At 33.9% G+C, this 14,980-nt stretch overlaps 1 non-coding gene across 1 annotated transcript; it reads left to right on the forward strand.

Annotated features, from left to right (window-relative positions):
- The first annotated feature begins 6,394 nt into the window (after positions 1–6,394).
- TRNAI-UAU (transfer RNA isoleucine (anticodon UAU)) lies at positions 6,395–6,468 on the forward strand. Its single transcript has one exon. It is a non-coding gene; the product is annotated as a tRNA-Ile (tRNA).
- The last annotated feature ends 8,512 nt before the right edge of the window (positions 6,469–14,980 follow it).

Raw genomic sequence — 14,980 nt, forward strand, 5'->3', positions numbered from 1 at the left:
TATATATATATATATATATATATATATATATATATATATATATATTAGGGAAATTTAATAAATTAACCACTTTTCAATGTTATTTTATTAATAATAACACTTTTTTAGTAAAATGACCACTTGGTTCGGAATGGGTCATTCCGGACCTGATTTTGTATTCGGTGCAATTATGGGTAAGGATCTGACCCGGAAATATGGTCCCCCTATAAATACTATTTAACCCATTTCGGATTTCATTTCAAACTCTTTCATTTCGGAATACCCATTTTGGATTACCCTACAGAGCATTCCAGACACCACTAAAACTGAAAATGTCTTCTGATAGCGATGATGAGATGCATTTTTATATGTAAGTTTTCATTATGTTTATAATTATATGCCTTTATTTTAGATTATACATTAAAACCTGTATAATGTATGCATTTAGATAGGTATTATAAGTTTTCCTTTGAATTTTATATGTAAGTTTCCAAAACTAGAAACCCTAGAGAGAGAGAGAGAGAAAGGAAGGAAGGAGAAGGAGATTTCCTTCATAAGCCTATTAGAAATATTGTGCTCCAAATTTGCAAGCCAAGGAGTCTTATATATAGTTTAGGCAACTTGCAGATAAAACCATATTTGAATTGATTAAATAATAAATTTAATCACAGTTCAAATCATTTCCTTATTTGCAACCAGGAGACTTCCAGAAATCGTAGAAGTGCTCCCAAAACCGTCCAAGATTTGGATGGTTCTATAATGGTCTCCTTTGTTCAACTATTAAACAATTACAATTCACCACTTACACCTTTAATTAATTCCAAATATTTCCGAATTAGTTCTAGATTAAGTCTGATTAATAATTAATTAATTCTTATTGATTTCATATTAATTTATCAATCATCTCAATTAACAAATAAATTATTTTTCTAATTAATATATTAATCATATAATTTATTTACAAATCATTTATCTCTCTCGCTCGCCTAATATCATTTCTAGTTATTTCCGGTTATGAGGGTAACCCAAAAATGACTTTGTTTTTAACTACAAGTGTATACAAATTTAGTTATGAGCTTAGACACCTTAATCCAACAGTCTCCCACTCATATAAGTCTATAACTACAACTAGTATAACCTTCAATTAAACAAAAAAAGTGTGTTTTCTAAAGTCACTGTCGAACTCTGATTCAAATCAAAGTTGGCCCTAAGATAAGTGATCGGGTATTCCTTCGTTCTACAAGATATCATAGGAACAGAATCATGGATTAAATGATCAACCTCATGTTCATTTTTTTGATTTTCGGTCTCCGATTTTACGATCAAATTCATACTACAAAATCGAGCACATCAATTTAGTCCAGACCAGGCATGCTTCTTATAGATCAACTCAAATCACAGGGGGTGGGGAAGATATCATTTTTTATATTAAGGAAAAAGGATCGAATAAACTTTGACTATATAATCATACATTTTAATCACCAAGTCACACATGACGCTACGTTTTATACCATCAAGTTACTAATGCGTTTACGCAATACCAATGCACAACTAACTTTAAAACTATAATTTTATGTATCTCCATTTGAAGAATAGTAGAAGCTATCGTCTTAGAATTACTTGTGATTGAATCCATGAAGTAATCTCTAAGAGTGGGTTTATCCAATACTCAAAATCTCCATTTTCTAAGTACTCATGAATATTAAAGCAATCCCTATGCAATGTCTAATCTCCATAGACAATCTACAAATGATTCATGACAGTCTTGATTCACTACTCACTTCTAAAAGTATGAATGGCTGTGGAATTTTGAATACAATTTAAATTAATCAGGGAAGTAAACATGCAAAGTGAAATACAATAATAAACTAATTAACTATGGTATCATAACCCTTTAATATAAATACATCCCTATTATCTAATCACAATAACAACTACGAATTTATTCATTGTATATTGTTTTGTGTAATCAACTAATCACTTGAATTAAATAACATCAGTCATGCCATGCTATAAACATACATATTATGTCTCTCCATGGCCCTTCCTTTGTGAACAGATCGACTGGTCATTTCTCCAACGATGATCATTTTCACAATTCCTAATTCTTATCATTATCTAAGATGTAATGGAATTTCATCTTTACATGCATTGACCTTCTGTGATGTCGAGGTTCTAAAGTCATAGAGACCGATTCATCGATATTGCAGAATGTTCAACTAGAACTTGTTACTTGAAACAATTCCATGGTAATGATGTTTTAATTCAAGGTACACTCCTTGGACACTTCTCTTGCATTAAAGTTTCCGAATCACATGTAGATTTTTTGTAACCATCTCCCATTATGGAAACAATCCCATATTCCGATATGACCATCAATTCTGACCAAGAATAATCCCAATCCAAAACGTGTCACTATGGTATGTCCCCAATAATAATATCTAACTTCCTAATGTCCACAAGCAATCATCTTTGGTAAAATCTTATAATGTTCTTGACAAATGTTTTAACAACTTTAGTCACATAAGACTCTAATCCTTTTCTCACAATGTTAAAGGCATTTGGAAAAATCAGAATAAGCGAATATTATATCATACATGATCGATCCTATATCCAATGCATACGGAACTCGACTTATTATTACCTGTACAAGGATTTAATATCTATTCAATTTCTTGATATAATAGTTTCATATATGGAATCACTATGTTGAATTGTTTCAACATGATATTCATATATGTCTTTAACTAAGTTATATTAAACTATACAATCTAAACCTTTAGATTTGAAATGAAGTATGAGTGTCATCTCCCTTAAGTCCACTATAGTGAAATAGTTTCCGAACTTTGCAATTTGGAAATTGGAGACATTGTTCCCTACGAACAGTATTGTCAACATGTAATACCAGCATAACAGTTATGCTCCCGTTAGCTTTGAAATGTGCCCAAAGATCAAATAAACTTCTAGCAATCAGTACACTTTGACTTTCTTACGGAAGTGCAGATTCCTATTATGCGATGCTTCGTTAAGTCTCTACTTAGACTTCTCAAGCTTATGTACCGTATTTGGATCATGTGTGTGTGTTTAAACACTTCAAAACTTGATGTGTGTGTGTGTGTGTGTGTGTGTATATATATATATATATATATATATATATATATATATATATATATATATATATATATATATATATATATATATCGAAAGTTTAAAACAATTCCTTGCCATTTATCACAATTCATAATATGAAGAAGGATTTCGTAATCATATTATCAATAAGAGAATGCAATTAACACAACCAATATCCATATTGATATTTATCAGATCTTTAAAATCTATAAGCGAAGTATTTCCTCATAATCATTTTCATAAATTAGAGTGAAACCTTTTGCCACTTAGATTTGAAGGTGCATACGTCCCAATCCATGTGAATATTTTATTTCCAACCTACAGCCATGAGACTAGGTTTAGGAAAAAAACAAATTCAGACTTAGTTTTCCTTCATGCACTGAACGTTGCTATTCTTAATTTCTTGCTTTCTGGCATCTCAAAGGTCTACCAGTGCTTCCATTCTGCTAGCAGCTCATCCATATTGATCTGTGTACTTTCACTGATGTAACATCTGTGTTTCCCGCTAGGCGTTAATAAAATGATGTAATAGTTAGGGTCAAGAATTGTAACATTTATATGAAATAAATAAAGAAAACTATTTGAGTAGTATATGTTCTATGTGTAAGTATTTGTGTGTACGTGCTCGTAGCGATATAATAAAATCAGAATAATATACGCGTCTAAAATAGATTAATAATTAGGCCAAAATCCTTGACAAAAGTTGAAGTAGTCATAACTAGGATTCTGGAGATATAAGGAACGTTTAAATCAGACTTGGAACGAAATAGTTATATGTCCCGTTGAACTTTCGCAATTCAACCCGATACGGCATCTTGCGTCGTAAAAAGTAAATTTTTTTAGGTTACTTTTTAGCCTTAGTGATCCTAATGAAAGTCGTAATAGTCATTAAACTGAGAGCGTACATAGAGAACGTCAAAATCTGACTTCATTAGAGGAAGTTATGATTTTTCTAAGATTCAGCGTAACATTATACAGCTCAGAAATCGAATTTTAGATCGATCGATTTATAGTCGAAATGATCTAAATGAGAATTGAAGATCTCATTAATAGGAGTTCAACAATATAAAGACAGTCAAAAATGGACGCGGGATGAAAGAGTTATGCATTTTATACAGACTTTAACAGTCTAAGCCTGTGTAAAATAAATAAAACAAAATTAGCCGACGGAGTCCAAATGAAAGTTGTAGATCTCGTCGAGAGCTTTCCGTGGATATAAAGAACGTCAAAAACAAAGTCCGTATGAAGAAGTTATGCAATTTTGAAATCTTGAAATTTGGCACGTGTATGCATCTCACACGTGACCTTTTAGAAGCCAGGCACATTGTCCCACACAGAGCCAGATACATGTCAGCACACTTGTGCTCCTTCTATTCCATACATCTCCAAATATCTCTCTTTCGATTTCTCTCAATTTGGTCCAAATTTTTCATAGAGTTTAGGGTATTTTAGCAAGTTCTAAGGTCCCTATGAGCCTAGTATCTAGTAGCTATCAGCCTAGAGTTCCGCCAGTGCAATTTCTAGACTTCTATCTAGGGAATCCCTGTAAGTTAAATTACACTCTATTTTGTTTTAGTGTAATTTATATTTTAATTCATAATCGTTGTTGTGAATTTATAAATAAAAACTCTCAGTAATTCGATGTTGTTATACTATTGATCTACTTACGGAAGAGGTGTCTAGAATGTTAACTTTGGCTTGGTTGTTGGATTTCAGAAAAGGCTATATGCCAAAATGGGCATGCCTCCCAACTGTCCTACTTGACTGATCCTTATTTGATAGAACTATCAGTATTTATTAGAATAATTGATAGGTCTACACTATTTTCAGTCACGTAGAATATTAGGCTAAGACTTAGTGATAATGATATTAGGTTACATAAAAGGAAAGTCAGTTGCTAGAAGCGAAGCATTTCGAGTTATCACTTTAACAATTGAGTGCATAGTTACGTTCATCTTACACATAGATATGAATTATTTAAGATAACTATATTTATATATGTTTATTATTTGTGTCCTGATAATTATGCTAGATGAACGATTTATACATGTTTTAATTGATTCAAACTGTATATGTATTTTTATACATATAAATATATTTGGTAGAGACGGGTAGATAAAAGATGATGAGAGATGAAAGATGAAATAGACGATGAGAGGCTTTGACTAAAAGATGTTAGTCGTCTAGCGGAGTATAGATGACGATAACGGACTATTCTAGACAATCCAGTGGAACGCTAGCAGGTTCGCAACATGTATATGTTTTTAAACTAAGTGTTCATGTAAGGTCACACAAATGAAGCCCCATCAATACGTCGTCTAAGTCAAACCACAAAAGCAGCTTGAAACTTGTTTTGTAGATAAGCCAATTCAAAAGTAATTGTATATATAATTGGATTTAGAATTGAAACCGTAAGATGCATCTTTTTATAACAATGAGTAAATTATTGAAATCGTCCCTGTGGTTTGGTCAAAATTGCACGTTTGGTCCCTAACTTTTTTTTTGCACTCGGATCGTCCCTGTGGTTTGATTTTGTTGCGTTTTCCGTCCCCGTGGTTTGATTTTGTTGCATTTTTCGTCCCTTACATACATAAAGTTAGGGACCAAACATGCAATTTTTACCAAACCATAGGGACGAAAAACGCAACAAAATCAAACCACAGGGACGATCCGAGTGCAAAAAAAAAGTTAGGGACCAAACGTGCAATTTTGACCAAACCACAGGGACGATTTCAGTAATTTACTCTATAACAATTAATTAAACTCTCCTTCGGCTTGAGTTTACATATTGTTTTCAAATAATCAATTTGTTTTTAGTCTTTCAAATAATTACAAACTATTTGCCAACCATAAGGTCCATTGGTTTGATTTTTCTTTTTTTTTTTTTTTTTTTTTTTGCCACTTATTAAAAATCGAGTTTAGTTAATATTTATTTTGAACGCATCAACGACTACAATCAAAGTGAACATATATAAGCTAGTTTATTATAAATTGACGGTTATTTGGTGGACGGTGAACATTTATAAGCTAGTTTATTATAAATCGATTAGACTATTTTAGTCTTTTTTTTTTCAATATATCAAAACAAAACCAATATATGTCTTCTATTTTCCTTTAAAAACTTGAAAGAAAAAAAAAAGGCCATATATGTAATAGCACGTTAGTATATAGATGGTAAAATTAATATTTATAAATTGTATGTGGAGAGCGGGTAGCATGGTTTTTTATGTAATGACTCATTCCTCTTCTTGTTTAAATAACTAGTTTCATCAAAACATTGCAAATTGGTCCCGTAGCTCAGTTGGTTAGAGCGTTGGTCTTATGAGCCGAAGGTCGCGGGTTCGAGCCCCGCCGGGACCATCTGTCATTTTCAAATTTTTTCCATAATTATTTTTTTAAAAAAAAAAAAAAAAACCACATGAGTTCTTGTTGCAATCTGCTTCTACACCGAATAAAAAACAACACCAAAAAAATATCTTTCTCACTTTTTAATAAAATGTTATATTGCTATATTTGGTCAATAGTTTAACATTAATATTAAGCTATATTTAATCTATCTTAAGTTTTGATTTATGGCCTTTTTGTTTGATTTGTTGATTTCTTTTAACAAACGAGACATAATGTCTTAAAAAATTTTATCTTTCTTAGGCTTTTGATCACGAAAAAACCAAAGTAATTATGATAAAACATATAAGTATATAACTCAAGGTCGGATAACCACATCAAAGCGGACTTTTTGATTCTTATCGAGATTTGCAATATCCGCACAATGAATTATATATGAGGTGGAAGTAGAAATAGGATTCGTCATATTCCATCAAATCGCTACTTTATATCAAATCAACAAAGAAACATCATTCCATCAAATCGATACTTTTTAACAAATTAAGAAGAATCATCACACGTTGAAAATCTAATCAAAGGGATATGTACTTGTATTGTACATCATAATTTTTTTGTCCAAATTTAGTGCCGTGGGAATTCGATCCAAGAGCACACGCTAATCAACAATGTTTATTTTTAGTCGAACAAACTTATTCCAATATGTAGAATTATTTTCGATATTCAAAGATTTGAGAGTTGATGTACTTTCTCGCTATAGATAAATAATAAAAACCTTGCATATTAAGATCTCAATTACACATATCTAGTTGATTATTATACAACCTCACCTCTCGAACAACTTATTTTAGATCTTCCCATTGAGAAATACCAACCCCTACACTTGAAGCATAACATTGATTTGATTAATAATACATTCCATATCTAAGGTCAACACCTGCTCTTTAATAAAACAACTCTTATTGAGTTTCAATGAGTAAATTCTACAAAAGCGAGTTTTAAACATAGAACCATTATATGAAACATCTTCCCAAAATCACATACAATCATCATTGCCAACCTTTTTCTAAAGATATGAATCAAGAAAATGTCTTTCTCATGAAGATCGGATAAATGACCAATAAAGTGGTTCCAAACACTAGGCCTTTTGTCACAACTTAAAGAAAAATCTAGATCGCCTTCAATGCTACGAATAACCTTCACGAATTTAGCACATAAATACATAGAATCAACAAAAAAAGTCTCCAATTCATTCATAAATTAGAGCTTGATTAAAAGAAAAAGGCTATCGATGTCAATCCTAGCTTCCCTTTTAGACGACAAAACCTTATTACATTGCACATAACTAGTTTTATTCTCATTAGAGTCACCCCAAAAGAAGCTATTCTCTAAAGATTCTAACAATTCAAGAACTTAAATAGGAATTTTAGAATGGAAAAGTAGTAAAAACCAATGCTTCCTTAGACGACAAAACCTTATTACATTGCATGTTTGGTCCCTAACTTTATGCTTATTTTAGTTAATCTCTCCTAAAATTAACATCATATTTTTAATTAACAAATTAAGTATTATTATTTTAAAAGTCTATTGAGTTTTAATATTTAAAAAGATAAGACGAAAATGTTTGTTTCAAATAAATATATTTCAAGATATAGATCAATCCTCTTTATTATGAAAAATTTTGTATACTATTGTTGATGGTGAGTGGAAAACTTTCTGATGAATCTTAGCCCAAACTCCTTCGTCTTTTAATCAATATTTACAGTTCCATCCGTTTTCACATGCTTCTTTCTTCTTTTCCTCACGTTCACAGTCGGTTTTCACAGCCTCCCTCCAACAGTGTTTCAGTTATGGCACTTCTCCTTCAACCAACCACGATAAGGAGGTTGCTTCCTTCTTAATCGGTAACTGATCTAACCACGATAGAGAAAAATGACGTATATAATGATCGGAAGATGTTCAATGTTCCTATGTTTCAATCAGTTTGTTTGAATTGCTTCATTTGATGTCAAAAGTTATGGAATCAATTTCGATTGAAAATAATTCCCCTCAGGTAAACCATCATAGTATTGTAATTTCACAATCTTACCGATATTGATTAGATTTATATTGCTTCAATCCAGAACTAAAAGTTCTTTGAATATCGAAAAATTATGCTAATTAATGAGTGTGATTGGTGTTTTCAGATGGAAAGAAGTGAAATTACAGCAAAAATAAAAGTGGGTGTGAGCAGAAAGAAGAAGATATTTTCATCAGAGGCCACTAGAAAATCTAAAGAAGACCTCTTGACGATTGCTTTTCTACTATTTCATTTTTCTTTATCTAGTCGCTCTCTCATCGATTAGGGTTTTACTGCCTCCCATTCGCCTTTCATTTTATTCGATATATTCGATAAGATTGCAATTCCTTTTAAAATTTTGCAGATGTAATCTTAATTCACCTGATTCTGGTGGGCGTAATGCCCAGAAAGCTAAAACAATCTTTCTTAATCTCAATCAAGATCTTTAAATCGTAAGTGTTTAACAAACATCAAATTATATATGTTGAATGAGCCAAATCAAACATATTTTTTTCTAAGTTCAGGTGAATGAAGATGTAAAAGAAGCTCAGTATTCTTGGGACTTACTGGTTTTCTCTATTTGTTAGGGTTTATTTAGGTTCTTTCTATTTCACTTCACTATGTCAATCAGTAATACGATGATATTGGTTTTCTAAACATATGGAGACATACATGCACGATGTTTGCTCTATTGATACTTTCCTTGATTGTATATCCACTCACACATCACAACACCCTTTAGTAAAGGTACTTTCACATCATAAGATTATAACATTTATTTGGTACTTCAACAAAGCATGTGTGGATTATACTTTATTATGAATATCATGAATCATTAGATGATATTGTACTAGCATTAGGAACTACAATTCTTCAGAAAAATAAATTCAAAGTTATATGTTGGTTGTAACATAATTATGTATGTGCTTTTAATTCTCGCCGATTATTCATGGAAGCTACTCGAGGTAGAAGCACGGAAGGCTTCTTCAAGCTTATATTACTTTCAGACACAATCAAAACCCGCCTATTGTGGATTAGCTATAATGAAAATTTGTAACGTCCCACAAATAATGACATAAAAATTTTCGTTTTTAGATTAATAATTCATTAGTACATATTATTCCCATAAAACCAAGGTAATTTAGGTTTAGCAAAACATCATCGAAATCATAGTAAGTCACGGAATACGGAAACATATGGTGTGTGCTCTGCAATCATCCTAAGCTCATCCATTTGAAAACCAAGTACCTGAAACATAAACTGAAAATCGTAAGCACAAAGCTTAGTGAGTTCCCCAAGATACCTCATACCATACATAAATCAAATACTGGGCCCCTGTTAGATGCATTTTATATGCATCTTTTAGCACAATTTCCTACGTATTTACTATAAAAAGCTAACTAATTTCCGATTATTGTTATGTATTTCGTGCTTCATGATCATTTTGAAGAATGCTCGTACTGCTCATGTTTGTTATGACTTTCAGGGCCATTTGGAGCACATGGATGATTTTGCAAGTTCGGGATGTGTTTGTGGATGCTTTGGAGCTTAAATGGAGTCTAGACCAAGGAGGGATGTCGGGTAAATGATCAAGAACTGCTTGGAAGGAGGAACGGCGATCAAAAGAGCCAATAAGAGTAACTTGCGATCGCATCTTGTCTCCTTGCGATCGCAGGTTGTGCCCACGCGATCGCAGGTTGGATCGCAGGTTGCCTTCGAGGTTTTGTCGAGCAAAAAAAATTCATCAGCTTAGAAAAAAGGAAACATGCGATCGCAGGTTGTGCCCTTGCGATCGCAGGTTGGTCAATTTGCATCGAAATGGCAACGTACTTCATTAAAATATCCTGTGACATGTTTTTGGGTGATACATGCGATCGCAGGTATGCCCTTTGCGATCGCATGTACGGTGTTTTGACAGTTAGACGTATAAATACAGCCTGATATTCTTCCAGTAACCCTAATTGGCGATTCCTGGCGATTCAGAGGCGATTTTCAGAGGTTTTCAAGTGAAGAAAGCAGATCTAAAGGAGATGGTTCGATTTTTATTCGTAGTTTAGTAAGATTTATCGTTTAGATTCTATTTCCACTATTTGTAATCCGTTTTTAGCCATGTCAGGCTAAAAACTCAGATTTCAGTTTTGCAAGACGTAACCTTTTCGTATGATTAATCATTAGGCACTATGTTTGACTATGATTACTGTTTAGTTTGATCAATTATGTGTTAAATTGAGTGTTTGATTTTGATTTCAGTTTCTGTTGGCCACTTAAATTGTTGGTGAGTCATTCTAGTCATCTAATTGTTTTGATCCGTAATTGTCTAGATTAATTAGTAAAAACTGACAAGTATTAGATTAATTCTGAGATTAGGGTTAATTCTGATATGAATTGATCAAACAAGTTTTAACGCCTCCGAGCTTATGAGAGGTATTGAACTTTGCTGGGAATTACACTATGTTTAATGCAACTTTTCTTTGTTAATCAAGAGCTTGTTTGATTAATTTAGTAAAAAGTTAGGTTTAATTCAAAGAACTTATTTTGATTAAACGATTTTGTGTAACAAAGGTCATTAGAGCTTGTTAATAAACTTTAGTACCAGTTTAAACAAGTGCATAGTTAAATATTGTGTTGAAGGTTAATTATATGATTAGGGGAGTCACCGTGAAACTGGAATTGCTTTCTCTTATTTGAATTTTCATCACTTTAAATTTAGTCATTTTCTTGTCATTTTCAATCTCTGTTAGTTTAATTTTCAGAAATAACCCCCCCCTCTTTTATGTTTATTGCATTCATCAAGAATCAGTTCACACCTTACACAAAGAGGTGTAAACATTAGGACGTGTCCCTGAGGATTCGACCCTGCTTACCTGTACTACTTGTTAGTGCAATAAAGCAGTTTATATTATATTTTTATTTGTTTAAGGCCCTGTTTGTTTACTTCTTAATTGAAAAATTAAGAGGAGGGCTCTTAATTTTTAAGATATTGGGTGTTTGGTAGCATATGAAAAAAAGGCTCTTAATTTTTAAGTAGGCTCTTAAAACTTCAGATTTGAAGGCGTATCTGAATTAAATGAAAGACATTTATGCCCTACATACCAACAATGTCGCCGCCTCCACCAGCTGCGCCATCCCCGCCTCCACAAGCTACGCCGGTGATGGTTGCAGCGACGTCACCTTCACCAAACCAGCGCCTCCTCTTCCTCTTCAGTCCGTGTGTGAGGTTCTTCCCTTCACCAGGTTCTCCGACAACGTCGCCTGCAACGACGCCGTCACACCCCAACGTCACCGCCGCCTCCTCGAACGATGTTGTCGCCTCCGTCTCCGATGTTCCAAGTGAGTTTCTTCCTTCATTCCCCCGGAACTCAATTTTTTTCTGTTTTTATAGAAAACTTGTTTTTTTTCTGAATTCATGTGTGGTTTGTAATCTGATGTTGAATTCGTGATTTTCTTTTGTTTTTTTTTCTAAGTTTGGTTTCAAACTATTGAAATGGTGAAATCAGCAATCTAATTATAAAGGTTTGAAATCTGATATTAACAGTTGCTGTTGCTGATGTTAAGAGAGCTGAATTTGTTTTTTCTTGAATGTTTTGCTTCTAACAGATTTGTATTGGGTTTTAAGTGTTGATGTATGTATAAATTTTAATAAAGTTGTTATTAGGAGCTTCGATTTTTGTTAAGAACTTTGATTATTAACTTGTATACCTGTTGCTAATTGTCAATTTCTTGCTTAAATGGATGATTTCTATTGATTAATTTTTCGTGGATATAAGAGTGATAAATTTTATGGTTGTTTCTTAAGTGTGCAGGAGATAGAAAATCTTTAGTTCACTAGTTGCAACATGGATTGAAAGAAGTATTTTTATGTGGCTATTGTATGATGTTTATGTTTCCAGGGATTGAAAGAAGTGAATGTGGAAGAATTTATGTTTAATTTGGTTATATTGTATGATTTTTATGTTACAATGGATTGAAAGAAGTGAATTTGAAAGAATTTACGTTTAATTTGGTTTTATTGTATGATCATTTGATTTATGCCAGAAATTGATTAGGTTATTTTATAAACAAACACTTGAATTCAAATAAAAATAAAACAGAAGGGTAAAATGGTCATTTTATAATTCAGCACAACAATTCAGATGTACCAACCAAACAGCATGTTAAACATTCAGCTCTTCAAATTTCAGACCCTCTTCGAAATTCAAAATCTCTTAAAAATTCTGATCTTAAAAATTCAGATACTGCCAAACAGCCCCTAAATCGTGTACGACAGCGGTATTAACAAATTGGCACCGTTGTCGGGGACACGGTGAAACACTAATAGTTTTATGCCAAGATATTCACGTACAGGTGATCTGACTTTTGATCCAGAGATTGAGAAGACTGGTAGGAAGCTAAAGAAGGAGGCAAAACTCTGGAAGCAACAAGCAGGAATCTCAGCCTCCCCCCCTCACATTCCAAAACACCCACACCACAAGGCACTCTCTTGTGGAACGAATCTGAAACCTCATTTCAACCTTTCCCAAAAGCACCACCTACCTCACCAATTAACAGCCCATTCAAAACCTACTCCTCACCATCTTCAGACAAACCCGAACTCACAGACTCTTCTGAAACTGACATAGAATCCACCATGAGTGACAACGGAGACGATGCTGAAAAGAATCTACAAGAATGGGCAACACAAGAGGTTACCCAGCAACCTTTGTGTATCACCTTTCCAGAGGCTCAAAACTTTGAGCTCAAATCCGGTTTAATACATTTGTTGCCCCCATTCCGAGGCCTTGAGAATGAAGATCCTCACAAATTTCTCAAGGAATTCCATGTCGTCTGTTCTGGAATGAAGCCCCATACGGTTACTGAAGACCAGATCAAATTAAGGGCATTCCCCTTCTCAGTTCAAGATGCAGCAAAGGAATGGCTATATGACCTCCCGTCTGGTTCAATAACAAGCTGGAATGAACTCGCCAAACTTTTTCTAGAAAAATATTTTCCTAAGGCGAAGGTGTCAAATCTACGCAGAGAGATTCTAAGTATAAACCAAAGCAAAAGAGAGGCTCTCCATACTTATTGTGAGCGATTCAAGAAGCTGATAGTCTGATGCCCACAACATGGCATTAGTGATTATCAGTTGTATCAGTGTTTCTGCGAAGGATTGATACCTATGGAGAGGCGACTTATAAATGCATCAAGTGGAGGGTCACTTGCAGACATGACACCAACAGAGATCAGGGCATTAATAGAGAAATTGGCCAATGAATCAAAACATTCAGCAACTGAGGAAGAGTGGTACCCAGACCATACAAGAGGAGTTAAGGAGATGAGCAACACCCACCTAGAATCCCAGATTTCAGAATTGACTAAAGCTGTCCTTTTGTTGACAAAAGAAAAAGGTATTGAACCAAAGGTCAAACCTTGTGGGATTTGCTGCAAAATCGGACACCCAACTGATATGTTCCCACTACTTCAAGAAGATACTGAGCAAAGGCCATTTGATCAACATCGCAACAACCAAGCTTGGGGAGGGCCTCAGAATAACAATTTCCAGCCAAGACCTCAACAGAACTTTCAGCAAAGAAACCAATACCAAGCTCCACCTAGGTTTCAGCAATCCTTTCAGCAGAATCAGCACCAAAGCAATTTTCAGCAACCACCTGTTCAGTCACAAGCTAGCAGTTCCAGCATGTCTTTGGAAGACATAGTTAAAAGTCTTGCTACCAGTACCCAAGTTTTCCAGAATGAAACAAAGTCCATCATCAAAAATATGGAGCAGCAGGTATCACAACTCGCGAACTCCATGAGCAAACTAGAAGCACAAACCCAAGGAAAATTCTCATCTCAGACTGAGAAGAACCCGAAGCACAATGCTTGTGCTGTCACCCTCAGAAGTGGTAAAAACTACAAAGGACCAAATCAGCAAGAAGATGAGGAAGATGAGATTGTGGTTGAGCAAAAATCTGAGGCAACTGAAGAGGTGCAGAAAAAAGATAGACCTGCTGAAGCTGAAGTGAAAATTACCCCTCCTCCTTTTCCCTCAAGACTGAAAAACACGAAAAACGAAAAGGAAGATAAAGAGATTATGGATTTCTTCAGAAAGGTTGAGGTAAATATTCCCCTTCTAGATGCAATTAAACAACTACCCCGATATGCTAAATTTTTAAAAGAGCTATGTACTTCAAAAAGAAAATTAAAAGGAAACGAAACAGTTAAAGTAAGCGAGAATGTTTCAGCTGTTTTACAGAAAAGGCTACCCCCAAAGTGCAAGGATCCAGGAGTATTTATTGTTCCTTGCAAGTTGGGGAACCTTTCAGTTCCGCGAGTTATGTTGTACTTAGGAGCTTCTATAAATCTTTTGCCATACTCACTTTTTAAAACTATCGGGGTAGGGCCTTTAAAAAGAACAAGAGTCATCATTCAGTTAGCTGATCGTTCTCTGGTGCACCCAAAAGGTGTGCTGGAAGACGTTTTGGTTCAAGT

Source organism: Lactuca virosa, chromosome 1 (assembly GCF_052849685.1).
Source record: "Lactuca virosa cultivar CGN04683 chromosome 1, Lactuca_virosa_CGN04683_v6, whole genome shotgun sequence".
In the NCBI taxonomy this organism is placed as follows: domain Eukaryota; kingdom Viridiplantae; phylum Streptophyta; class Magnoliopsida; order Asterales; family Asteraceae; genus Lactuca; species Lactuca virosa.